We start from the raw sequence: 10,267 nt of genomic DNA, 5'->3' as shown, positions 1-10,267 counted from the left end.
CAGGGCCCTCTCGCCCAGTCCCAATCAGGCGATTGGGTCTGGCTGGCCGGGGGAAGGGACTGTGGGAGGTTGGCCGGCCATGGGAGGCTGGCGGTGGGAGCACACTGACCACCAGGGGGCAGCTCCTGCATTGAGCATCTGCCCCCTGGTGGTCAGTGTGCATCATAGCAACTGGTCGACCAGTTGCTTAGGCTTTTATATCTATACTAGAGGCCCGTTGGATGAAGAGATTCATGCAATAGGCCTTCCTTTCCCCTGGCTGCCGGCACCGGTTTTCCTCCGGCACCCGGGACCCAGGCCTTCGCTCTGGCCAGAGCCTTCAGTCTTCGCTCCGCCACTTCGTGCCTATGTATGCAAATTAGCCTCCATCTTTGTTGGGTTAATTTGCATACTCTCCTGATTGGCTGGTAGCATAGCGGAGGGACAGTCAATTTACATGTTTGTCTATTATTAGGTAAGATAGATTGTGTTACGATTGCCTACAGTATCAGTACAATAACATGCTGTACTGCTTTGTGGCAATAGGCTATAGCTTACAGCCTAGGTGTGTAATAGGCTAGACCAGTGGTCAGCAAACTGTGGCTCGGCAAACCGTGGTTCGTGAGCCACATGCGGCTCTTTGGCCCCTTGAGTGTGGCTCTTTCACAAAATACCGACTTCTGTTCATGGGCGATGAAGTTTCAATCGCACTGTATGTGCACGCCCGCACGTGGTATTTTGTGGAAGAGCCACACTCCAGGGGCCAAAGAGCCGCATGTGGCTCACGAGCCGTGGTTTGCCGACCATGGGGCTAGACCATCTAGGTTTGTGTAAGTGCATTCTATAATGTTTGCATGAATATAAATCACCTAATGACACATTTCTCAGGACCTATCCCTGTTGTTAAGTGACACATGACTGTATATACTTGATCATATTTATATTTTCAATTCAGTGTTACCATTGTTGGGAGAAAATTCTATATGGGTCCCTCATGTTTCTGCAAGTTTGTGAGCAGAGACTACCATAGTTCTGAATAATTGTTTTATGTATGTATAGCAAATAGCCTTGGAAGATATAGTTTATCCCTCTAAGGCAGTGATTTTCAACCAGTGTGCCCCAATAATTTTAAAAATATGCATGTGCTGTGGCCTATCAGTTGAAAATTATTGCTCTAGAGCAGCAGTTGTCAATTGGTGGTCTGCAGACCACCGGTGGTCCGTGAGTTGTGAAAGGTTGGCAACCGCTGCTCTAGAGCAAAGAGCAGGGGAGCTTACTGTCCATTATAAAAGATGAGGGTTCCCTAAGTTCAGAGTTCTTTCTCCTGTAATGTAACCCACGGCATGTGCAGCTGTCACCTAGCCTTCTTTGCAACCCCCTGTGGGAATTGGGACTTGAGAAATCAGTGCCAAAATATGCTGCTATTCTGGCTACTGCTATTTCTGTGAGTAATAAACCATCCTTTCTTTCTGACCCAGGATCATTCGGTCTTCTACAGGCAGCATCGATGACACTGTCACAGGCAAACTTGTCAGCTTGTGGTAGGGTCCGATTTCATAGCCTGCACAAGTTTTGACAATGGTCAATCTTCCCGGTCTCCTTAGTACGACTTGTATCACTCTTGTAGCTAGGAGATACCTTCTTATATTTAGACCCTAACTCAACTAATCATTTTCAACTATTAGGGTCAGAAGTTCCCTTTAAAGGGATCTATGCCTGAAAATGGTTGTTCTGTGGACAGAAATTACTTTCACAAAAGTCACTTTCTCCCTTCCTCCTTGTCAGCAGCTAAAAGGGAATGCTGCCTGGTGGAGATCAGGGAAAATGAGCGATGGAAGAGAGACACACCAGATTTACAGAAAAATGACACCCCAGTGAGGTGGAGAAGACAGGCAAATGGCAATTCTTGTCACACATTTTTCCCTTTGAAATATGTGCCTAAGTAATACGTGTAGCACATTATCACTTGCTATTTTGAAGTTTCTAAATTAAACTCCTAAAGCAGTTTTGAGGCTAATTTATTGGCAGTATCACAGTCCACCCAGTGGTAGCTGAAACCAAAAATAGAAGTTGAGCTCATGGAATATCTGGTGTTACCAGATTGGTTCTCGTCAGGTCGAAAAGTGATCTATATAAAGTGTGACCCCCACATACCCTGTGGGTCACAAGTTGCTGTGAGTGATTTACCATCTGGTTTTTCTATTGTTGGTGACAGGTGCTGATTAAATTTATGAAAAGGGGACTCAAACTCTCTCTCTGATAGCTCATGGAAAGGGGATAAATAAGATAAATATCTTTAAAAGAATATCATATAGCATTTAGCACAGCACCTCACTTTCCGGCTATAATCCCAACACAGGGGAACAAGATTACAACCTACCGTGTAGGCTGGTGTCACTTTCACAGAATACCCCCAAAGCCGTGAAGAAGTGCATCTTTCTGAAATTGGTGATGAGTCCAACCAAACCTCTCAAACAGCGTGGGTTTTTCCCCCTTTTGAATGTTATTTCTGTTTCAAGCATGTGTGCTCCTTTCAGAACTGAGAACTCCCTGCCTCGATCTTTAAACCAGGGGTTCTCAGAGCTACGGCTCAGGCAGCTTAAGGGGTCCTCACAACCTCTAAACCTGGCAGGAGAGGGGACAGGTTGCAATAGAGCCACAGGCGGAGCCTCAGAGAGAGCCCGTGTGCCGAGGAGAGAGTGCGGAAAGAGAGAGACAGGAGAGTGGCAGACAGAGACGTGCGAGGCGTGAACATTTCGGAAGGAGTGGGTCTGTTCTACCCTCAGGTTCTCCAATGTTCACACCCACGACCGACAGGGAAAGAGCCAGGCCCGGGACTCTGAAGGTCCTGTCCTGAAGGAAGCCAGGTTGCCGGGTGCCCCGCCCCTCCCAGCAGGCCGCCCTCTGACTTCTTGGTCTGTTGCCGTCATTCTTCTGATTCTGCTCAGCCGCACGTGTGAGACCAGGACGCTCAGTGGAGCTGACAGCACATCCTAACTGCGAGGCCCCAATTAGGAGGTGTCGCCAAAAGCCTGACTGGAGTGCCTGCCGGTGAGGGACAGGCGCCTGCGCCCTCAGAATTCTCCGGCTCTCAAAGTCCAAGTTAGACACGGGGACCTGAAACACTCATGTTTTCACCTTTGTTGTCTGTGCATTACACTTTCTACTTCTTAATTTTGAAATGTGTTTTTGTCATTTCTCTCTCTTGGGGTCATATTTGTCTGGGGGTGAAGGTCGCAGTTGAGCAAAAATCCCATCCCAGAGGGCCAAATTATTATTTTTTTTTTATTCATTGATTTGAGATAGAGATAGAGATAGAGAGACATCAATTTGTTGTTCCACTTATTTGTGCTTTTTTATTTTTTCCATTGATTGGTTCTTATATGTGCCCTGACTGAGGATCGAAACCCCAACTGAGCTACCCAGCCAGGGCCCAGATGGCCAAATTCAAGGTTCAAAAAAGGAGAAACCCATCTAACGAGGCACACATTTTCCCAGCATTTCTCAGGGCCTAGGTTTTCAAATCAAGGACAAGGGTATGGAAGAGCATTTTTAATTAAAGCTGCAGCCAGCCCCTCTGGCGCTTTGTGCTGTGCTCACCTCTCACAGGCACCACCAGCCAGCAGAGCCCCTCCTCCGCCCCCAGGTTTATTTGCAGGTCTTGCTGTTCTCTGGCAGCACCAATGGGTTTGTTTCTCTCTGGAAGCTTCGTGGGCAGGATTCCTTTGTTTGCCGCCTTAGGCTGCATTCTTCTCTCCCAGTCTTTGTGGTGAGCCAGCTGAGGCCACAGCTGGCTCTGTCCTCAAGCCACCCGGCTGCCTGTCTCCACCTGCCTGTCACCACCTCATGGCCACCACTCCTGCGTCTGCTCCGAATCTGTCTCCACTTAAAGTATTTTAAGGAGGACGTTGACCTGCATTTCCTGCTGCTTCCGGAAAGCAGCTTAGGGAAGCGATGTTTCCTCCTTGAGACAGAAAACCCCACATTTAAAGGACTTCCAGAAAAAGAGGGGAAGAGCCCCCTCAATCAAACCCCGACCGGCTGACCTTCCCCCTAAAGCAGTGGTCGGCAAATGGTGGCTCACGAGCCACATGGGGCTCTTTGGCCCCTTGAGTGTGGCTCTTCCTAAGCCTCAGGAGTACCCTAATTAAGTTAATAACAATGTACCTACCTATATAGTTTAAGTTAAAAAAATTTGGCTCTCAAAAGAAATTTCAATTGTTGTACTGTTGATATTTGGCTCTGTTGACTAATGAGTTTGCCGACCACTGCCCTAAAGGGATTAGAAAAAGTCAGCTGATTTTTAAAATCTTCATCACTTGATAAATTAATCTCTTGAAAGGGACCAGAAAGTATAGAATTTCTTACATATGATCCATATATTAATTTTAACAAGACTTTGGCTTCCTGGGACATCTATTTAGAGTAGATGACTTAGCAGTGACTTAAAATCATAACAATAAAATGTTTATGGTGTACAAATAATCTAAGGGATAATATTGAAATATCTATATTTCTCTATATTGATATAAATATAACTGCCAATCATCTGTTTATGTGTCATGAAGTTTTAGAAGTGAACCATGGTCATTAAGGCTTTTGATTTTTATGATTATGCAGGGGGAACACATGGGAAATGGAGGGAATCCTGGAAGACAAAGAAAATATTAACACAGAACCGTCCTGAAAATGCGAAAGTATGACAGGTCTTGTGGGGGGTGAGTATGAAGTCACATTTGTCATGAAAAGTATATCACAAGGAGCTTTAAGAAAACAGGGAAATCCCAGACTCTGGGCAGTGGGACTTGGAACAAGCTCAGAGCACCTTTTAAATTAAAATTACAATACTGGAGGAGTGGGCTGTCTGCTGGAATCGAGGAGAAAGCATTTTGCTCTCAGAATTGATTTGTTGGCCTGGATGACACTTGGCCTCCTGGAGGACCAGGGAAATACTAAAGTGCCCCTGCCCGCAGGCAGGGTATCACTGGGCTCTGTTAGAGCCGATAAAGAGAATGGGTGGGGTCCAGGCTGCCCGAAGCTCTGGTGAGGCCTGGGTGAGGAGCAAACAGGCAGTCCCAGGAGGCTTCGAGGCTTCAGGAAACAGCAAAAGCAGCCGTTTGGCTCAGTGTTGCGTAAACAGGGAAATACCCGCGGCGAGTCCCAGACAGGGGCACAGAGAGGAGGGAGGCTGTGGCAGTTTTGCAGCTGCCTTGTTCACACCCCTCCACCCTGCACCCCTGAGAGCACGCAAGGGGTGTCGCTCACAATCACACACTCTGTGTGGTTGCATCAGCATTCTGCGCGCCACATCTTTCTCTGACCTTTTTTCGTGTCTGCTGACCCATGGGCACCAGCAAGGTGGCACTCCTCGCAGCTGACACCTCCTAATGCAGAAAACAGCAGGCACATCCCTGAAGTCCATTTCTGTCCTGTGGTAGGTCTGGCGGCTCCCTCCCTGCCTCTCATGTCACACAGAGGCCTGCTCGGTGCTCAGGGACACCCGACACAAGCTCCGTGTGGCCCGGGACAGCAACTTCACCCACCGCAGGGCTGAGGAGCAGCCACACTGCGACAGGTATGGCAGCTCACACACCTGTTCGCTGTCCTGGTCATGCGTCTCCTAAGGAGGTTGCAGGACTGATGGAAAAGGCCTCCCTCCCTTCTGTCTCCATGGCAACAGTAAGCTTGTAGGCCATGTCTGTCTTCCCCTGTCCTCCTCAAGCCAAGCAAGGACAGCCCTCAGCAGTGTATCGATTACCCCTGTAAGTCACTCACTGTGCCCTCAAGTGCTCCGGCTTTACTCATTCTGTCCGAACCAAGCACCCCCTTTTTATTGTTTCACTTTGAGACCATTTTACAAAGTCTGAGAGAAAAGCAGTTACCTATCATTCGTAAAAAAATATTCCCTTGGGATCTAATAACTGATATTAATGACATTTTATTAAGACGTGTTTTCACCCATATCATTTGATACTCAAATCAACTCCATGCAGTAGGTGAGGCAAGTGTTATCAAAGTTATTTTTATTGTCATGTTATGTTTGAGAAATTTAAAGCTTGAAGAGAATTTTTGGCCTTCCAGAATTTTCTGAAGTTCCCAGAGCTGGTACATGATGGATCTGGGACTCGACCCAAACCTTCAACTCTGCAAAAATACTGTGATTTTTTTTCAACTAGACTGTTGTTTAGATCAGGGTTCTCCAGAAAAACAGAACCAATAGGACACACACACATACACATACACATATGCATATACCTATACAAATGCATATGCATACATATATGTATATAAACCTAAATAGCATATTATTTAATAAATTGTATAACTTTATATGTATACATAAATGTTTACATATTGTTTGTTACATAAGGAATGCATATAAATAAGGAATTATTATTATCTTGTAGAATTGGCTATGTGATTGTAGGGGTTGGCAAGTTCAAAGTGTGTTGGGCAGACAGCAGGCTGGGAACTCAGGTAAGAGTTAATGCTGCAGTTTAGAGGCAGAATTTCTCTTCTCTCGGGATCTTGAACTGATTGAATGAGGCTGACCCACATTGCCAAGGTCAATCTCTATTGACTGCCAACTGATTGTAGAAGTTATGCACATTTGCAAAATACCTTCTCAGCAACACCTAGATTTCTGTTTAACTGGGTTACTGAAGCCTAGCCATGTTGGCACACAACACTAACCATCACAGCTGTATTATAGAAATCCTCCTAGGATAAGTCCCAGTTTCCTTAGTGGGCAGACTTAAGCACCAGCACAGAGGAACAAAAATGAAACTGAAGACGTATGCAGTGGCCCTTGTTCCACAGACAACGTGTCCCCTGCAGGCAGGGTCTGCATCGAGTTCAGCTTTGGACCCCAGAGCAACGCCTGGCCATGATAGGCCATCCGTGGGCATGTGTGGAAGGAATACATGAAAAACCTCCTTGTTATCTCAGAGATGCTGATCTTGGAATTAATCTTATGCAACTAATGGCTTCTAGGTCTTTCTAGTCAGGGAAGGTGTCCTCTGAAGCCTGGCTGCCAAGGATCGAACCACCTACCAGCTGAGCCGCCTTAGGCAGGTCACTAACCTCACGCTGACCCATTTTCCTCACTTGAAAGATGGGAGTGATCATTGTAATACTTCAAACTAAATGAGCTAATTCAGGCAAATGGCTCAACTCAGTGCCTGGCACATGGCAACACCCAATCAATATTAGCTGTGATTTGAATTATTATTTACACATCTGTCCTAAAATCTTTTGCTTTGAGCCATGGATTCTTCGCTCGTAGGGTATCCAGGGTTCCACCAATTCTTCTCTCCCAAACATTTCCCACTTTCCTACAGCTAATTGTGCACCCCAGAAACACGATGGTTAAGTAATGGATAGAATATTACCTTACGGAAGAGAACCCCTCCAAATTAAAATAATCAAGAATAGTCTAGTACTGTGGTCGGCAAACTACAGCTTGCGAGCCACATGTGGCTCTTTGGCCCCTTGAGTGTGGCTCTTTCCTAAGCCTTAGGAGTACCCTAATTAAGTTAATAACAATGTACCTACCTATATAGTTTAAGTTTAAAAAATTTGGCTCTCAAAAGAAGTTTCAGCCCTAACCGGTTTGGCTCAGTGGATAGAGCGTCGGCCTGCGGACTAAAGGGTCCCAGGTTCAATTCCGGTCAAGGGCATGTACCTTGGTTGCGGGCACATCCCCAGTAGGGGGTGTGCAGGAGGCAGCTGATTGATGTTTCTCTCTCATCGATGTTTCTAACTCTCTATCCCTCTCCCTTCCTCTCTGTGAAAAAAATCAATAAAATATATTTTTAAAAAAAGAAATTTCAATCATTGTACTGTTGATATTTGGCTCTGTTGACTAATGAGTTTGCCGACCACTGGTCTAGTATATTAGTTTGCTAGGGCTGCCATAGCAAAATACCACACACGGGGTGGTTTAAGTAGTCCAGTATTCTCTCAGAGTTCAGTAGGCTAGATGTCCAAGATCGAGGTGTGACAGGGTTGGTTTCTTCTGAGGGCTACAAGGGAGAACCTGCTCCATGTCTCTCTCCTGCTTCAGTAGCTGAGCCCCGGGCGTTCCTTGGCTTGTAGATGGCTATCTTCTCCTTCTGCTTCACATTGTCATTGTCTTTCTTCTATGTGTGTCCGCCTCTTCCTTATAAGGGCAGCAGTCATAGTGCATTGGGGTCTACCTAATGACCTCATCTTAATTTGATCATTTATGAAAACCCTATTTCCAAACAAGGTACGATACACAGGTCCTGGGGGCTAGGATTTCAACATCTTTTGGCAAAGGAACAATTAAACCCATAATGACCAGCTTACATTCTGGGCCCAATGAATTGTAAAATGTGCTTATGCTCTGGCCCTGAGGCAGATGCATAAATAGCTGATGACTAATGTGCAGAGGAACCCAGACAGTGAATTTTCGGCCATTGTGCCATGATTTTAACGTGCATTGCTGTTATATTTTAACATACACTGTTGTTATATTGTATATCTCACAATAAGCACTCATTTAGTTGGTGGTGCTCGTGCTGAAAGATGGGTTGAATGAACATTAGAAATAAAAACCTAGCAGGAAGGCCCAGCACCAGGACGTACCATGCTATTAACTTCAGAAGAGAGAGAGCTTGCTGAAATATTAAAGATGATACTAGATAATTTTTTAAAAGCATTACTGCATGGCTGTTGATTTGCATGCTGTGGGGAGTTATTTTCTTCCCACGTTACACTTATTTCTTTGTAAAAATTAGGTCGGATTACACGGGATCTTCAGGCTGAATCCCTCTGCGTAAGCCCACCGCCCTGTACCTGTGACACGCTGCACTCTCTCCCAAGCATTTTGCAAGCATCCCCTGTCGATATAGGTTAAATAATGCTTATAGGTGTCATGTAACAAGCTGTCACCCCCAATGTACACAGGGAGGGTGATCCTCCCTACTTTTAGGTGCAATGACTGACATAGAGAGAGTAGTGAGGGCCTGAATGGAGACCCTCACAGCCCAGGCGGAGACCTTGTTAGGAGAACAATAAAACCCTTTCATGTCTGTACACTGCTGAGTCCAGACAACCTAAGGAACTGGTTCCAAGGCTCTCAGAAAGACAGGAAAACCCTTAATGATGGCAAAAGACAAGATTGCCCGATGTCAATTCATTCCACTGGGCACTCTCTGTCCTTGAAGTGGAAATCAAATCCTTGATAATGAGCTGTCCTGAGGTCTCCCCCTTTGGAAAGTGATTGGCCACAAATCCATTGCCTGACTGAAGAAGTCAGTTTCCTGTTAACTGAAGATCAAGCTGGTCACTAAAGAAAACACGGTCACCACCTGTTGGGAATAGTCCTCCGTTTTCTGCTCCAGGCACTCCACAGCCTTCCACACACATCTGTCCTGTCATCACCTCCCTTCAGACAAGATCAGATACTTTTCCTTCCCACTGCGCCTGCCTGGAGGGGACTAATGCTGGCCGGGTTCTGGAAGGAGTCCCTGAGAGGCTCTTGGGAACAGATACAGCTGCTGGCTGGTAATGAGTCAGGGTGTGTCATCCAAGTCTAATCAAGAGCCTGTCAGTTTCTGGAAAGTGTGCTGGGTGCTTGAGTTCAACAGTGAATGAGGGTAGGAGCTTCTTTTATCTGAGGACTTCCCCTGTGCCAGCACAGCTCTACACACTTCCCACAAGTTACTTCATTAATCAGCACAACATTTCTGTGAGGCTGGTCGGTACTAAAACTACCCCTTTTACAGATAAGAAAACTGAGGTTCAGGATTGATAAGAAATGTGTCCAGGTTCTCTGCAAAAAGTAAGAGAGCCAGAAAGTCAACCTAGTTGGTCCAACTTCAGAGCAAGGTCCTAAAGCATCACGTAAACATCAAAGCATTCACAGACAACTGATGCCAAGCCAAGAGGAATTATGACATGATAAGGATGGGGTTGAAGGCTACGGGAGCAGAAAGCAAGGAGTCTTGGGGGTGGGGGGTCATGGAAGCACTTTCAGAGTAGAGGTTCCAGCTATGTCCCCGAGACACCCTGTGATGCTTAATTTTATGTGTCTACTTGACTGGGCCATGGGTGCCCAGATATTAGGCCAGACATCATTCTGGTGTTTCTGTGAAGGTGTTTTGGATGAGATTAATATTTGAAGTGGTAGACAGAGTAAAGCAGATTGCTCTCCCCAGAGTGGTGGGCCTCATCCAATCAGTTGAAGGCATGAATGACACAGAAAGACTGGTTTTCCACTGAGTAAGGGAGAATTTCTCCTGCCTGACTGCCTTTGAACTGG

Source organism: Myotis lucifugus, unplaced genomic scaffold, assembly GCF_000147115.1.
Source record: "Myotis lucifugus unplaced genomic scaffold, Myoluc2.0 scaffold_494, whole genome shotgun sequence".
In the NCBI taxonomy this organism is placed as follows: domain Eukaryota; kingdom Metazoa; phylum Chordata; class Mammalia; order Chiroptera; family Vespertilionidae; genus Myotis; species Myotis lucifugus.
Note: the sequence above shows the minus strand (reverse complement) of the source record.